The sequence below is a fragment of the Aotus nancymaae genome, unplaced genomic scaffold (assembly GCF_030222135.1).
Source record: "Aotus nancymaae isolate 86718 unplaced genomic scaffold, 86718_ANA_hifiasm-v0.15.2.pri h1tg000011l, whole genome shotgun sequence".
Taxonomy (NCBI): Eukaryota; Metazoa; Chordata; class Mammalia; order Primates; family Aotidae; genus Aotus; species Aotus nancymaae.
Window position 1 is genome coordinate 50,350,342 of NW_026988422.1, and position 14,911 is coordinate 50,365,252.

Sequence of the window (14,911 nt, forward strand, 5' to 3'; positions counted from 1 at the left end):
ATTAATTATTCTGCTCTGATCACTATACATTATATGTATTGAGACATCACTATGTGCCTCATAAATATGTACAATTATTGTATGTCAACATAAAATATAAAAGAAAATTTTAAAAATTTGCCAGTGAGAAGGCTCCTAAATTCTTATGTCATGTTTTTAATTAGTTAAATTTATTAAAGTATATTTGTGTGTTATTAGGTAATAATACAGAAAGGTAAAATGCGAAATTAAGCCTCATTGCATTACTTCTCTAGTTTCTCTCTAGTGTTAAGCGCTTAAAAAAAGTTTGTTTATTCTTTTGTATGCAATCATATATTTGATATATTTGAATATGTGTATGTGGATCATACATCAGAATTTGCAAATTGATGGACCACTGGCCATAATTGACTACTACGCATGTTTCATTAGCCCCTACTGTATTTTAGAAAAAAGTATTTGTTTCTAATGCTTAAAAAAAGATATTTCATATAAAATCCCTATTTTTTTGACTTTTTGTTTTTTTGAGACAGAGTTTTGCTCTTGTTGCCCAGGCTGGAGTGCAATGATGCGATCTTGGCTCACTGCAACCTCCGCTTCCTGAGTTCAAGCGATTCTCTTGCCTTAGCCTCCCGAATAGCTGGGATTATAGGCATGCACCACCATGCCCGGCTAATTTTTTTGTGTTTTTAGGAGAGACAGGATTTCACCATGTTGGTCAGGCTGGTCTTGAACTCCTGACCTTGTGATCTGCCTGCCACGGCCTCCTCCCAAAGTGCTGGGATTACAAGTGTGAGCCACTGCGCCCAGCCTTTTTGCCTCTTAAGATTCAGCAACACACAACATGTTTCTCATATGATAATAGTTGGTTAGAGTTACTGTCCAGTTTCTGTTTAATATATGTTGGTTGCCTGACCTTGGTAGGCATTTGTGATTGTGATTCTTGCTCATATATAGTATTTTGCACTTCTTTTTTTTTTTTGAGATGGAGTTTCGCTCTCGTTACCCAGGCTGGAGTGCAATGGCGCGATCTCGGCTCACCGCAACCTCCGCCTCCTGGGTTAAGGCAATTCTCCTGCCTCAGCTTCCTGAGTAGCTGGGATTACAGGCACGCGCCACGATGCCCAGCGAATTTTTTGTATTTTTAGTAGAGACGGGGTTTCAACATGTTGACCAGGATGGTCTCGATCTCTTGACCTCGTGATCCACCCGCCTCGGCCTCCCAAAGTGCTGGGATTACAGGCGTGAGCCACCGTGCCCTGCCACACTTCTTTCACTACCTAACTCTGTAGCATATTTTGGACATCTTTGCATATTAGTGAAAATAATGGTAGTTTACTTTATTGAGAGCCTATGAAGTGTAAAATACCTTTTAGAGCCCGTTACAGAGCCTATTAATTCATTTAATCCTCATAATAATATGTTAGTATTCTCACCATTTTACCGTTGAGAAAATTGTCACAGAGAAGGATTAAGTAACTTGCTCAAGTTATTGCAGTAAACGAACAGGCTACAAGTTAAATCCATGTAGTCTGTCCATAGAGCATTAAGCTCTTAACTACTACGTTACACTCCTTCTTGGCATGTCAAAATTATTTCATAGAGATCTTCAAAGATGTTTATATACATCTTTCACTTTAACGGGCCTCTCTTATTGCATTGTAGGTTATGCTATATTTAATCAGTCCCTAATTGATGGACATTGAGATCTCTAATTTTTCATTGAGACAAATTTTGTAGATAATAGTATTGTACATTTATCATTACATGTTTGTAAGTTTTTTATAATGTAAGATTAATTACTACATGTAGAATTTTGGGATCAAGGGTATATGAACTTAGCAATTTTAATAGATAATTTACTTTCCAACAAAGATGTACTAATTAATATTTCCAACTTCATTGAGTATTAGCTTTTTAACTTTATAAGTTATTTTAAATATATCTTTTGAGTTACACAGCACCTTTTTATTAGGATTCTTTATTGCAAATGAGAGTTACTGAACTCAAAATAAGTTTAAGTTAAAAGGGAAACTTACATAGCCACAGATTACAGAGGAAGAGCTGATTTAATGGACTTAAATAATGTGATCGGGAAGCAATGTAATCATGGACTCTTACTCTCCATTTTAGTGCTCTGTTTTCTGAGTATGTTGCAGGCTGACTTTCTTCTTATAGTCAGAATTGTGGAGTTATAATGGAGGAATAGATTGAGAAGTTATAGTAATGAAGTGTTTCATGTTTTGCCCTTCCCAACTAGTGAGCCCAGAGAAAATATTTTCTTTTTTTTTTCTTTTTTTATTTTTGTTTTAGGCTCAAGGGTACATGTGCAGGTTTGTTATATAGGTAAACTTGCGTCAAAGGGGTTTATTGCACAGATTATTTCATCACCCAGGTACTAAGCCTGGTACACAATAGTTATTTTTCCTGCTTATCCCTCCTCCCACCCTCTACCCTCAAGTAGGCCCCAGTGTAGTGTCTATCATTCCCTTTGTGCCCATGAGTTCTTTTAACTTCTACTTGTAAGTGAGAACATCTGGTATTTGGTTTTCTGTTCCTGCATTAGTTTGCTGAAGATAATGGCCTCCAGCTCCATCCACGTTCCCACAAAAGACATGATCTCATTCTTTTTTATGGCTGCATAGTATTCCAGGATGCATACATACCACATTTTCTTTATCCGGTTTGCCATCGATGGGCATTTAGGTTGATTCCATGTCTTTGCTATTGTGAATAGTGCTGCAGTGAACATTCATGTGTATGTGTCTTTATGGTAGAATGATTTCTATTCCTCTGGATATATACCAATAATGGAACTGCTGGGTTAAATGGTAGAGGAAATATTTTTTTTCTCATGTCATTTGTATATAAACTTCCAAGATGCTCCTTTACCTGGCATGACTCACATGTGAATTTTGGAGCTCATCGTTGTAACTAGGAGGTTGAGGACTGATTGGCCAGGTCTGTATCACAAGTCCTTGGGAGTACAGATACTAAACAGGTAACCTCACCAGAATCACATAGAGAGGGTGTCTTAGTCTGGGCTGCTATAACAAAATACCTTAGACTGGGTAATCCATAAACAACAGAAATTTGTTTCTTACAGTTCTGGAGGCTGGAAAGTCAAAGATCAAGGCACTAGCAGAACTTGTCTGGTGAGGGCTTGTTCCTCAGAGATAATGCCTTAGATGTGGCTTTCTTGCTTTGTCCACATATGTTGGAAGGACAAGAGGGCTCCTTGAAGCCTCTTTTCTGACGGCACGAATCCCATTCATGATGGTGGAATCCTTGTGACGTAATCCTCTCCAAAGGCTCTACTTCTGAAAGACCCTCACAGGGTGGTGTGTGGGATAAGGTTTCAACCTGTGAGTTTTGGTGAGGGACATACATTCAGACCACAGCAGAGGGAAAAAAGGAAGTCGTTAAAGGAGAGAAGTTCTGTCACTAAAAGGAGAAAAGTATGCTGAGCAGACAACTTCTTTTTTAGAGGTTGCCTGAAGGGTTGATGCCTTTTCACTTTATTCTTTTTTCCCCTAAGAATGTAGTTCATTATATCAGTCACTCTTTCCTCTTTCTCCTGCTTCTGCCATGAAAATGCTCCTCTGGCAGATAGTTTTAAATTAGAATTGAAATAAGTTAGGGTGTGACAATCAGCAGCTTAAACCCAGGTCCCTGTGATGTCAAGGGTGGTTAGGAGAACTCACAATGATTGACTTCCACTTTTTCATACTCTCTATATAAAGAATGATTCTCTAAGGATGTTTTAGAATAGTAATATACACGTAATTGAAAGATTTTTATTCACTTTTTAAAGAGCCTTTTATGTTGCTTTATTTTGAATTTATGATCACCTATGGGTCTTTTTTCTACAAATGGTGACTCCCAGTGTTTCCTAAATTTTGTTCTAGCAACACTTGTCTGGGAGATGTTAGAGTATGTATTATATGAAAATGCTTTTACATGATCAAATAAATGTGGAAAGTGCTACATAATGTATCCCTCCTTTTGGAGATTCACAGTATATGGAGGCATATTAAAGATGTCAGTAATAATGGTGGATCCTGGCTGGGTGCGGTGGCTCATACTTGCAATCTCAGCACTTTGGGAGGCCGAGGTGAGCGGATCACCTGAGATCAGGAGTTCAAGACCAGCCTGGCCAACTTGATGAAACCCCGTCTCTACAAAAAAAAAAAAAAAAAAAAACCCACAAAAATTAGCCAGGCATGGTAGTGCATGCCTGTAATTCCAGCTACTTGGGAGTCCAAGGCAGGAGAATGGCTTGAACCCAGGAGGCAGAGGCTGCAGTGAGCCAAGATTGGGCCAGTACACTCCAGCCTGGCGACAGAGTGAGACTGTCTCACAATAAAATAAAAAAAAGAGAAATTGTGGAATTTCTTAACTTTTATTTAGTCTAATGCATCCACTTGAGCTGATGGATGTCAGTACCCTTTCAGAACACTAAACAGATGACTCCACAAATTCTGAAGGTGCTTCAGGTGATGCTAGCAGATGTATCTATAGCTATTTTCTAATTTGCACTAGGAAATCCACAGAACCACATATGTTGAATTGAGGGATTCCCAAAATCTCTTCTACCAAAAAAAAGAAAATTGAACACTTTTTCAAGATAAAAAAAAGCTCTGTTTAACACCTCTGTAGGAAATGGTGGTATTTCCCCTGCAGATGATCTCTTGGAAATCTATGTATAATTTATATATATATTATTTTATTTTTTTGCTGTAGAATTAATTTTTTTATAATCTCTATTGTGAAAATTATTTTATGCTGGATTTACCTTTAAAAATATATATATATATTTATTTTATATATACATATATATATATTTTTTCCTAATCACCAGGTCTTTTTTCTTTGTCCTTTTTTTTATGTTAAAATGTTGACTGAATACATTCTTATTGTATTCCAAAAATCTATGATAGCAAAGACTAGAAACTGACTAGTCTTGGTTCTGTTACTCCTGTGTGGGAAAAGAACACTGGATGAAGTTCAATTTTGCATTTTGCCAGTGGGAGTTTAGTATCCTTGTTTGTAAAACGGGAAGTTGACTAGATTGTCTCTAAAATCTCCTTCAGCTCTAAAATTTTAGTAATCCCAAATCTGAGGAATATACCTCATGTTTACCATTTCATAATTGCTGAAATCTATTAGTGACAGTAAAATTATTGATCTGAAGTGTTTTCCTTCAAACAGGAAAAATTACTAGAAAAAGACACAGACATTCATAACAAGTGTAAAGGGAAATAAATGTTTGTTACTTCCACTGCACAGTATGTGCAATTTTATTTCATTCAATATCACACGCTACAGAGGTTCAAATTGCTAAATACATAGACCTTTGGAAAAAATTACATGAACTTAAATGTAATGACTGATTCTCAGAATCAAGGTTAGAAGAATAATAGTGATTTAGGAGTATTTTAGGTATTACCTTTTTTTAAAAATTTAAAATGTTTTGCTACACCAGAGATCTAGAAAACAAAAAATTAGCACTCCCTCCAAAATAGTTATTATTTTGCTATTGTATATTTAAAATAAAGCTGTTGTAAAATAAGACATATACCTTTGATGAACAATATTATGTTTTAGGTTCACACAGATACTCAGAATAGTAGGTGGGCTCTGGATTAGACCACCTGGATTTATACCTAAGCGAAGTGAGGTTTTTAGAGTTATTTCACTTCTCTAAGCTTTAGTTTCTTCATCTGTAAAGTGGAAAATAATACTAATATGCCTGCCTTAGAGGGTTGTTGTGATAAGTGAGATAATGGGTAGGCATTTAATGGGTGTGCTTACATACTAAATAGTCATTAAATGTTTGTTGTTGCATATTATAATAAATTTGAATATAATTACCTTTATAAACATAGCACCAGAAGCAATCTGTACAACTGTTGGGTATCTAACCTAAATCTTGATGTATACCATGCTCTTTTGCCACTATTTTATCTTATTTTAGGAACATCATTACTGTTCAGCACTGAACTGGCATTCTGCTTGATTTAAATTCTTGTTTTCCAGCTTAAGGTTTGGGCAGTTAAAGTTAGAAGATGCTAGTTGTTGTGTAGTACCTAAGAGCAAGACTTTGAGCTTTTTGAGATATAGGTTTAAAGTATGTGCAGAAAACTGTCTCTGATAGTCTCTAAGGCTTCTAAAGACCTGTGGAGATAATTCACATACATATATGAGTACTATGGTTATGGAATACTGAGTACTCTAGTTAAGAAGGTGTTTTGAAAGTTTGAAATGTTATGCAAATGGGGCAGTATTGCAGGGTGGTAAAGTGATAGTAAAATAAAACAATATAGATGGTTGTTGATTTGTAATAGAGGAACTTTAAATTGATAGATGAGGACCTTATGTGTTTGAGGTTAAATAGACAATGATTTGGGGCATTAGGGAAATAAATACTATATAGAAAAGGGAAAACTTTTAGAACTATCAGATGCCAAAAGACAATCTATCAGATTTAGAGCATTGCCAAAAATAATTTTTGGTAGAAAAGTTTGGGAATCATTAATTTAGTGGGGTTTTTTGTTTTGTTTTTTTTTTTTTTTTTGGAGATACAGTCTCTCTCTGTTGCCCAGACTGGAGGGCAGTGGTGCGATCTTAGCTCACTGTGGCCTCTGTCTCCTGGGTTCAAGCAATTCTTCTGCCTCAGCCTCCTGAATAGCTGGGATTACAGGCACCTGCCACCATGCCTGGTTAATTTTTGTACTTTTAGTAGAGACAGGGTTTTGTCATGTTGACCAGGCTGATCTTGAACTCCTGACCTCAGGTAATCTGCTTGTCTTGGCCTCCCAAAGTGCTGGGATTACAGGCATGAGCCACCGTGCTCAGCCTAATTTAGGTTTATAGTAGACTTGGATTTTCAAATTTTCTTCTATAGATGGGTTTGTGAAGTGTTAATTTAAAAAATTTTTGGGTGGCTAAGGCAGGAGAATCGCTTGAAACTGGGAGGCGGAGGTTGCAGTGAGCCGAGATTGCGCCATTGCACTCCAGGCTGGGCGACAAGAGCAAAATTCCACCTCAAAACAAACAAACAAAATTGTACATTCATTTATTTCTGATTTTTAGTGCCATTCAGGAGTAGGACAATAATACATGACAGACTCACAGATGAATTATGCACATTCCCCAAATAGTAGAAACTTTTAAGCAGCTAAATAATAATGGATCTGATTTTGTTATTTTATTGTTTTTCTGTCTATGAGTAATGTATTGGTCTGATCATAGTCTGACTCGTTAACAAACAATACACCTCAACTCAGTATGTACAATATCATGTACTTTGCATGGTGTTAGGCTAAAACTACTAAGTATTTATAATGTTATGCTTTAAGTACAATTAGTTGATTGTAAAATGGTTTATATTTTAAGATATTTTTATATTGAAACACTTGCCAAGTATTACATGACAGGGTTTGCAAAGCTTTTTTACTAAAAGACTAGATAGTGATTTTTTAGGCTTTGTGAGCTGTATATGATTTCTCTCACAGCTATTCAGCTCTGCCCTTGTAGCATGAAAACAGATGTAGGCAGCGTATAAATGAATGAGCATTATGGTGTCTGACTGAAACGTTATTTATAAAAAGAAATGGCAGGCCAGAATTGGTCTGAGGGCTGTAGTTTACCAACCCCTTCTTGACGTCGTAGTCTGTTGTAAGGAAAATAGAATTCCAAGTTGCCTGCAGGTGAATTGAACTTTTATATTAGTTAAAATTTGTATTACAAAACATCGCAAAACTTAGTTACTAGAAACTGTGATTTAATATTTTTCACATTTCTGTAAACTAACTTGGTGGTTCTGCTTCAGGTGGCATTTGTTGGGGTTCTGATACAGCTGTGATCATCTGGAGACTCAGCCTGGACTGTTGGCCAGGGCTTTGGTTCTCCTACATGTGGGTCTTTCTATATGGCTGATTTGTTAGCCTGATGGTGTGATAGCTGGGTTCTAAGAAGTATTCTAAGAGCAAGCATTGTGAGACAGAGTAAGCAGAAGATACCAGGCCGATTAAGGGATAGGCCTCAATCTTTCACAGCTTTACTTCTGCCATTTTTCTATTGGTCAAAATAGTCACAGGCTCAGCCCAGAGTCTTTGTGGGAAGAGGCTACCCAAGGGTGTGAATGCTAGGAAGCATGGTTAATTGAGGATATTCAAAGTATCCTCAGAATATCATGAGATTGTTTTGATTGCAAGTGACAATTCAAATTGCACTAGCTTTAGTAAAAGGGAACGTTTATTATAAGAATATTGAGGTGTCTATCTCACAAAACCCAAACACAGGGTTGGGTCCAAGGAACATTCGACCCAGGGTTGAAGATTCCCAAGGACTGTTTCTCATCTTTGCTGTACCCTGTAAGTAGTCTTCATTTTCTCTCACAGATCTGCCTTTTCCACTTTGGGAAAAACAGTGTCAACAGCTCCCTAATTATTTACATATTATCATTGCAGCTATTCAGAGGACTGACTTTATTTTTGCAGTGTTTCTAAAATGTTTGAGAAAGAATGCTGATTGTCCTAGATCAGTCACCTGTGATCAGTGGATAGAGCTTAGGTTCTACAAACCATGTTGGCAGGAACAGGATCAGTTAACAGAAAAGGGATGCTGAATGTGTAGCCCCCAAATAGTCCACTTGTCTTCTCCTTAGGCATCAATTTATTAACAAATTTGTTAATTAATTTAATAAATGATTTTTCCTCATTACAGGCCTAATTTACTTCTTTATTCAGCTGTCTGCCTATGGCTATTTCATTGTTTTACTGGTGTATAAGCTAAAATAAGGACTGAAATGACTTGAATATTCATTGTAATCTCTTCCTGCTTTGAGTAGAGGACAGGAGCTTTTAGTATGTACTATCTCACTTTGCCACCATCAACATAGAATCGTATGTAAAGATGATCTTACTGTGTTGTCACCATTGATTTCCAGCGTTGACTTAGCTCATCTGGGTGGGTGAATGGTTATACCCTTCCTTTGGAAAGGGCCCACGTGCATACATGAAAGCAAGTAGCTAAAATACAGAATGAAATAAAAGCTATAATAGAAGTACAAGCAACATGCTGTGGGTGCACAGAGGAAGGAACAATTAATTTTGACTGAATGGCTGTAGGAGGGATGGCATTTTAAAGAGGTAGTGTTTCAGTAAGGCCTGGAAGAATGAATAACATATCCTTAGAAAAGAAAGGAAAGTTAATCTGGCTGTCAGGTTTCTTGTCTGCTGAAACAATGGTACCAGAGTGTCTAGGCTAAAGTAGATGAACTTAAATATAGGTATAGGACATTCAGGATAAAGAGCAGCATGCAGTTATCTGATTTTAACCACCTATTAAATTAGATTACAGGAGTGAACACAGCTTTGTTAAATTTACACCTTAGGTGACTATCTGGTAATTTGAAATTTGAGAATTCAGTTTTTTAAATTAAATGGTTTATTTCAAATACTCAGATTTTTGGATGTAGGAAGAACTTTAAGGAGTATCTATACTAACCCACTCCAGTAGGTAAAGAAACTAAGACCCGGTTAGATGATTTGCTTAAGGTTACATATCTAAATGACAGATTTGGGGCTAAAATACCTTTCTCCTGGTCTTGGATATTTTTGAAGAATTATCCAGTATATCCTTTCTAATAAGATTTTTTCCACTATAAACCCATATGAATTGCTTGCTGTAGTAGCAGTTTTTAAATTTAAGATATAACATGCATACAGTAAAATGTACAAATGTTAATTGTATAGCATGGTGTGTTTTTTATGTGTACAAACTCTTACAAGTAACACTCAAATCAAGATGTACATCTCCAGCTCTCCAGAAGCCTCTCCTTCGTGGTGTTTTTCACAAGTTAATAATTATCCACTTCTCCTGTCACTCCCAAGTAATTATTATTCTGATTTTTATCATCACAGATTAGTCTTGCCTGTTCTTGCACTTCATATAAAAGGAATTACTTCTTTCATTTATTATGGCAATGATATTCATCCATGATGTTGGTGTACCTTGGTTCTTTTATTGCTATCTAGTATTTCATTGAATGAATGGATCATTAGTCTTCTGTTAATGGACATTTGAATTGTTTCTAATTTTTGACTTAAAAAGGAAACCTGCTATGAATATTCTTGTATATGTCTTTTGATGAATATATTGTTTCATTTTTAAGAGTAAAATTGCTGGATGGTTGTTTTCCAAACTGGTTGTACCATTTTACATCACCACCAGCAATGGAGAAGAGTTTGAGCAATTCTTCATTTTTGTCAATATTGAGTATTGTCAGTCTTTTTAATTGTAGTCATTCTGGTAAGTGTGCACTGGCTTCTCTTTTTCATTTCCCAGGCAAATGATGATGGTGAACACCTTTTAATATATTAATTTTTGATGTATTTTAAAATTAGGCTCTTTGTTTTATGGATTTATAAGAATTCCTTATATGAATATGAGACCTCTGCATGGCAAATTGCTTCTCCCAGTCTGTGGCTAGTCTTTTCACTCTATTAATAGTGTCTTATAATAAATAAAAATTTTCAATTTTAATGGACCTCAACTTATCAAGTTTGCTTTTTATGGTTTAGTTGGTTTTTAAATGTTTTGTTTAAGAAATCTTTGCCTATTACAGGATCATGAAAATATTCTCCAAAGTTTTCTTTCAGAAATTGTATTACTTTCTCTTTTTCTCGAAGCTCTATGATGCATTTCAAATTAACTTATATGAATAATGTGAGGTAAAAGTCAAGAATTTTTTATAAAACATAGGATATTCAGTTGATTCAGCCCCATTTTTTGAAAAAAATAATTGCCCTTAACCTACTGGATTATAGAACACTTTTGATATAAATCAGGTGGATCTGTTACTAGAGTGCATATGCTCTTCCACTGGTCTGTTAAGTACAAATACTACCCTGTCTTAATTACTGTAGCGCTATACTAAATCTTGATATCTGGTAGTATAAGTTCCCTCAATTTTTTTCTTCTTCAACGTATTTTTTTGGGGTATACTCTGTCCTTAATGTTTCCATATACATTTAGAATCATATTTCAGTTAAAACAAAACTGTTGGTATTATGATTGGGATTGCATTGACGCTGTAGAGCAATGTGGGGAGAATTTGCATCTAAACAATATAGTTTTCCAGTCCATGAACATGTATTATCTGTTCATTTACTTGGGTCTTTAAGTTGTTTTGACAGTATTTTATGGTTTACAATGTAGAGGTCTTGCATATAATTTGTTAGAGTTATGGCTAGGTATTTAATGTTTTGAAAGTGCTACAATAGTAAATGGTATTGGTTATTTAAATGTCATTTTTGAGTTGTTTCATACTCATATGTAGAAATACAATTCTTGTATTTTTATCTTATAACCTGCAACCCTACTAAATTTGCTTATTTTAATATTTAATATTTTATAGCTTTTTGTATTTTCTATGCAAAGAAGCATATCATCTGAGAATAATAACTGCTTTACTTATTTCTTTCCAGAGTTTATAATTGTGTGTTTTCCCTTATTGCAGTGGCCAATGCTTCTAGAACAATGTTTAATTGAAATAGTCTCACTCCTGGCCGGGCGCGGTGGCTCAAGCCTGTAATCCCAGCACTTTGGGAGGCCGAGGCGGGTGGATCACGAGGTCAAGAGATCGAGACCATCCTGGTCAACATGGTGAAACCCCGTCTCTACTAATACAAAAAAAAATTAGCTGGGCATGGTGGCGCGTGCCTGTAATCCCAGCTACTCAGGAGGCTGAGGCAGGAGAATTGCCTGAACCCAGGAGGCGGAGGTTGCAGTGAGCCGAGATCGCGCCATTGCACTCCAGCCTGGGTAACAAGAGCGAAACTCCGTCTCAAAAAAAAAAAAAAGAAATAGTCTCACTCCTAAACTTAGGGGAAAATGTTCGATATTTACCGGTTATGATGTTGTAGGTTTTGTAGGTACCCTTTATCAGATTAAAGAAGTTCTTATCTATTCCAAGTTTTCTTTTCTTTTCTTTCCCTCCCTCCCCCCTCCCCCTTTCCCCCTTCCCCTCCCCTTCCCCCCTCCCACTCCTCTCCCCTCCTCTCTCCTCTCTTCTCTCTTCTCTTTTCTCTTTTCTTTCTCTTTCTTGAGGGCCTTGCTCTGTTGCCCAGACTGGCCTTGAACTCTTGGCTCAAATTATATTTCCACCTTGGTCTCCCAAAGTGCTGGGATTCCAGGTGTGAGCCACTGCACACTGTCTGAGAGTTTTCTAAATCATGAACAGGTGGTAAACTTTGTCGAGTTTTTTGCTTTTGTTGAGATAAATCATATGGTTGTGTCCTTAATTCTGTGCTGTGATGAATTACATTGATTGATTTTTAAATGTTAAACCAACTTTATACTCCTAGGATAAACCTTATTTTTAGATTCAATTTGTTAATATTCTCTTTAGAATTTTTACATCTACTTGTGAAAGATGTTGGCCTGTAATAGTCCTTACTTATAATATTTTTGTCAGATTTTGTTATTATCAGTATTTGTTACTCTTAAAAAGAATTAGGAAGTCTCTCTTTTTTATTCTTTGAAAGCATTTGTAATAGCTTGATACATTTGATGTGTACTTGAATTAGGAAGTCTCTCTTTTATTCTCTGAAAGGGTTTGTGATAGATTGATACATTTCATGTGTACTTGGATGTTTATTCTGCAGTTGTTGGTGTTAGTGTTCTCTGTCAATAAGGTCAGATTGGTTAATCATGTTATTCAAATCTTCAAATGACTGGTTTCTTTTTTCCTGTTCTTTCAGCTTTGAGAGTAGGGTCTTAAAATTATCAACTGTAACCATAGTTTTGTCGATATTTCCTCTTAGTTCTTTCAGTTTTCCCCTCATGTAGTTTGAAGCTCTTATTAGGTGAATTAAAACTTGGCATTGTTATTTTATGGTTGAAATGACCCTTTTGTCATTATGAAATGACCTTCTTTATCTCTGGCAATATTTCTTGCCTTCAAGTCTACTTTGAACTTCTATTAATATAGTCACTCTTTCTTTTGTTAATATTTCCATGGCATATTTTCTTCTTTTTAGTTCAGCCAATCTGTATTCTTGTATTTACAGTGTATGTCTTGGAAATGTCATATAGTCAGGTCACGTTTGTGTTTCTAGTTTGACAATCTTTGTGCTTTAATGGTAATATTCTATTTACATTTAATGTGGTTACTAGTATAGTTGGGTATAAATCTTTTTTACCTTTTCTTTTCTATTAATTCCCTCTGTTCTTTGGGTGTTTAAATTTCTCCTTTCTTGCCTGTATTATTTGTTGGGTTTTGTAAACTCCATTTTGGCTCATTAGCTTTTCAGTTATACATTCTTCTATGGTTTTAATTTTTATATTTTATTATTTATTCTGTTTTTATTTTTATTTATATTTTTAATAGAGATGGGGTTTCACCATGTTGGCCAGGCTGGTCACCAACTCCTGACCTCAAGTTATCCACCCACTTCAGTCTCCTGAAGCTCTGGGATTACAGGCGTGAACCACTGCGCCCAGCCCTCTTCTATGGTTATTTTTTAGTTATCCTAGAGATTTTTGTTTATTCCCTCCTGCCCTTTGCATTAATTTTTCATATTTTATTTCAATATATGATACAAATTACATAGTTTTTTTGCAAACAGTTAATATTCTTTTATATTTATCCACATGTGTAACCTTTTAATGGTCATTATTCATTTTTATATTTCTTTGATACTATCTGAGATAATTTTCCCTTTTCCTTTAATATTTCTTGTAGTGTCACTCTGTTGGAGGCAAATTTTCTCAGCTTTTGTTTGTCTGAAATGCCTTTATTTTGACTTCTTTTTTGAAGGAAAAACTTATTGGTACAGAATTATGGGCTGAAATCTGTTGTTGTTTTGAGAGAGGGTCTTGCTCTGTTACTGAGGCTGGAGTGCAGTGGTGTGATTGTAGCTCACCGCAGCCTCTAACTCTTAGGCTCAAGCGATCCTCCTGCCTCATTCTCCCAAGTAGGTGGTAGTACAGGTGGCATCACCATAGCCAGCTAATTTTTTTTTTGTTTTAGGTTTTGTAGAAACAGGGTCTTACGATATTGACCAGGCTGGTCTCAAATTCCTGGCCTCAAGCTATCCTTCTGCCCTGGTCTCTCAAACTGTTGGGATTGCAGGTGTGAGCTGCCAGGTCAATCCTGTATCTTTTATTCTTATAGCACTTAAGATATGTAATTCTTTTGTTTTTGCTTATTGTTGCTTCTTTAAAGGAGTGTGTGTATTTTGGCTGCTTTTAAGATTTTTATTTTTGTCTTTATTTCATAATAGTTTGTGTGGTGTTGAGGCATGAATTTCTTTGGATTTATCATGTTTGGGGTTTGCTGGGTTAATTTTTTTTTTATCAACTTTGGAAATAATTGTATTTTAAATCTTTATATTTTGTTTCTAAGGGTAGAAAAATATTTCTCTCTCCTCTAAACCATGTTAGATGTTTTGACTGTTCCATATGTCTCATGTGGTTGTTCTGTCTTTTCTCTCTGTGGTTCAATTATGTATTTTCTGTTGAGCTGTTTTTTAAACTTACAAGTTCTTTCCTCTTCTGTGCCAGGTTTAATAACCTATCTAATAAGTTGTATTTTATTTTCTCAGCTCTAGGAAGTTTTATTATTTTTAAATAGGTTTCTTTTTTTGTTGATTATCTCCATCCTTTTATAAATTTTGTTCATTTTTTTCCTTTCTTTTCATTAGCCTATTGATAACGGCTATTTTAAAGCCATTGTCTCCTAACTCCACTATCAGCATCATCTCTAGCTTTGATTTTAGTCTTGATTACAGGTCATTTTTTCTTGTTTTTGTTTTTTTTTTCACATAGAGTGTAATTTTTTATTATATACTGAAAGTTGTAATAATTTATGTAGCGGCTGAAGTTGATATCTTCCACCAGAGATGGTTCCCCTTTTTAATTG

General features: G+C 35.6%; 1 protein-coding gene across 20 annotated transcripts in view; it reads left to right on the top strand.

The window, feature by feature from the left end:
- Window positions 1-14,911, top strand: part of GPHN (gephyrin) — a 689,448-nt gene that overhangs the window by 11,994 nt on the left and 662,543 nt on the right. The window lies entirely within an intron of this gene.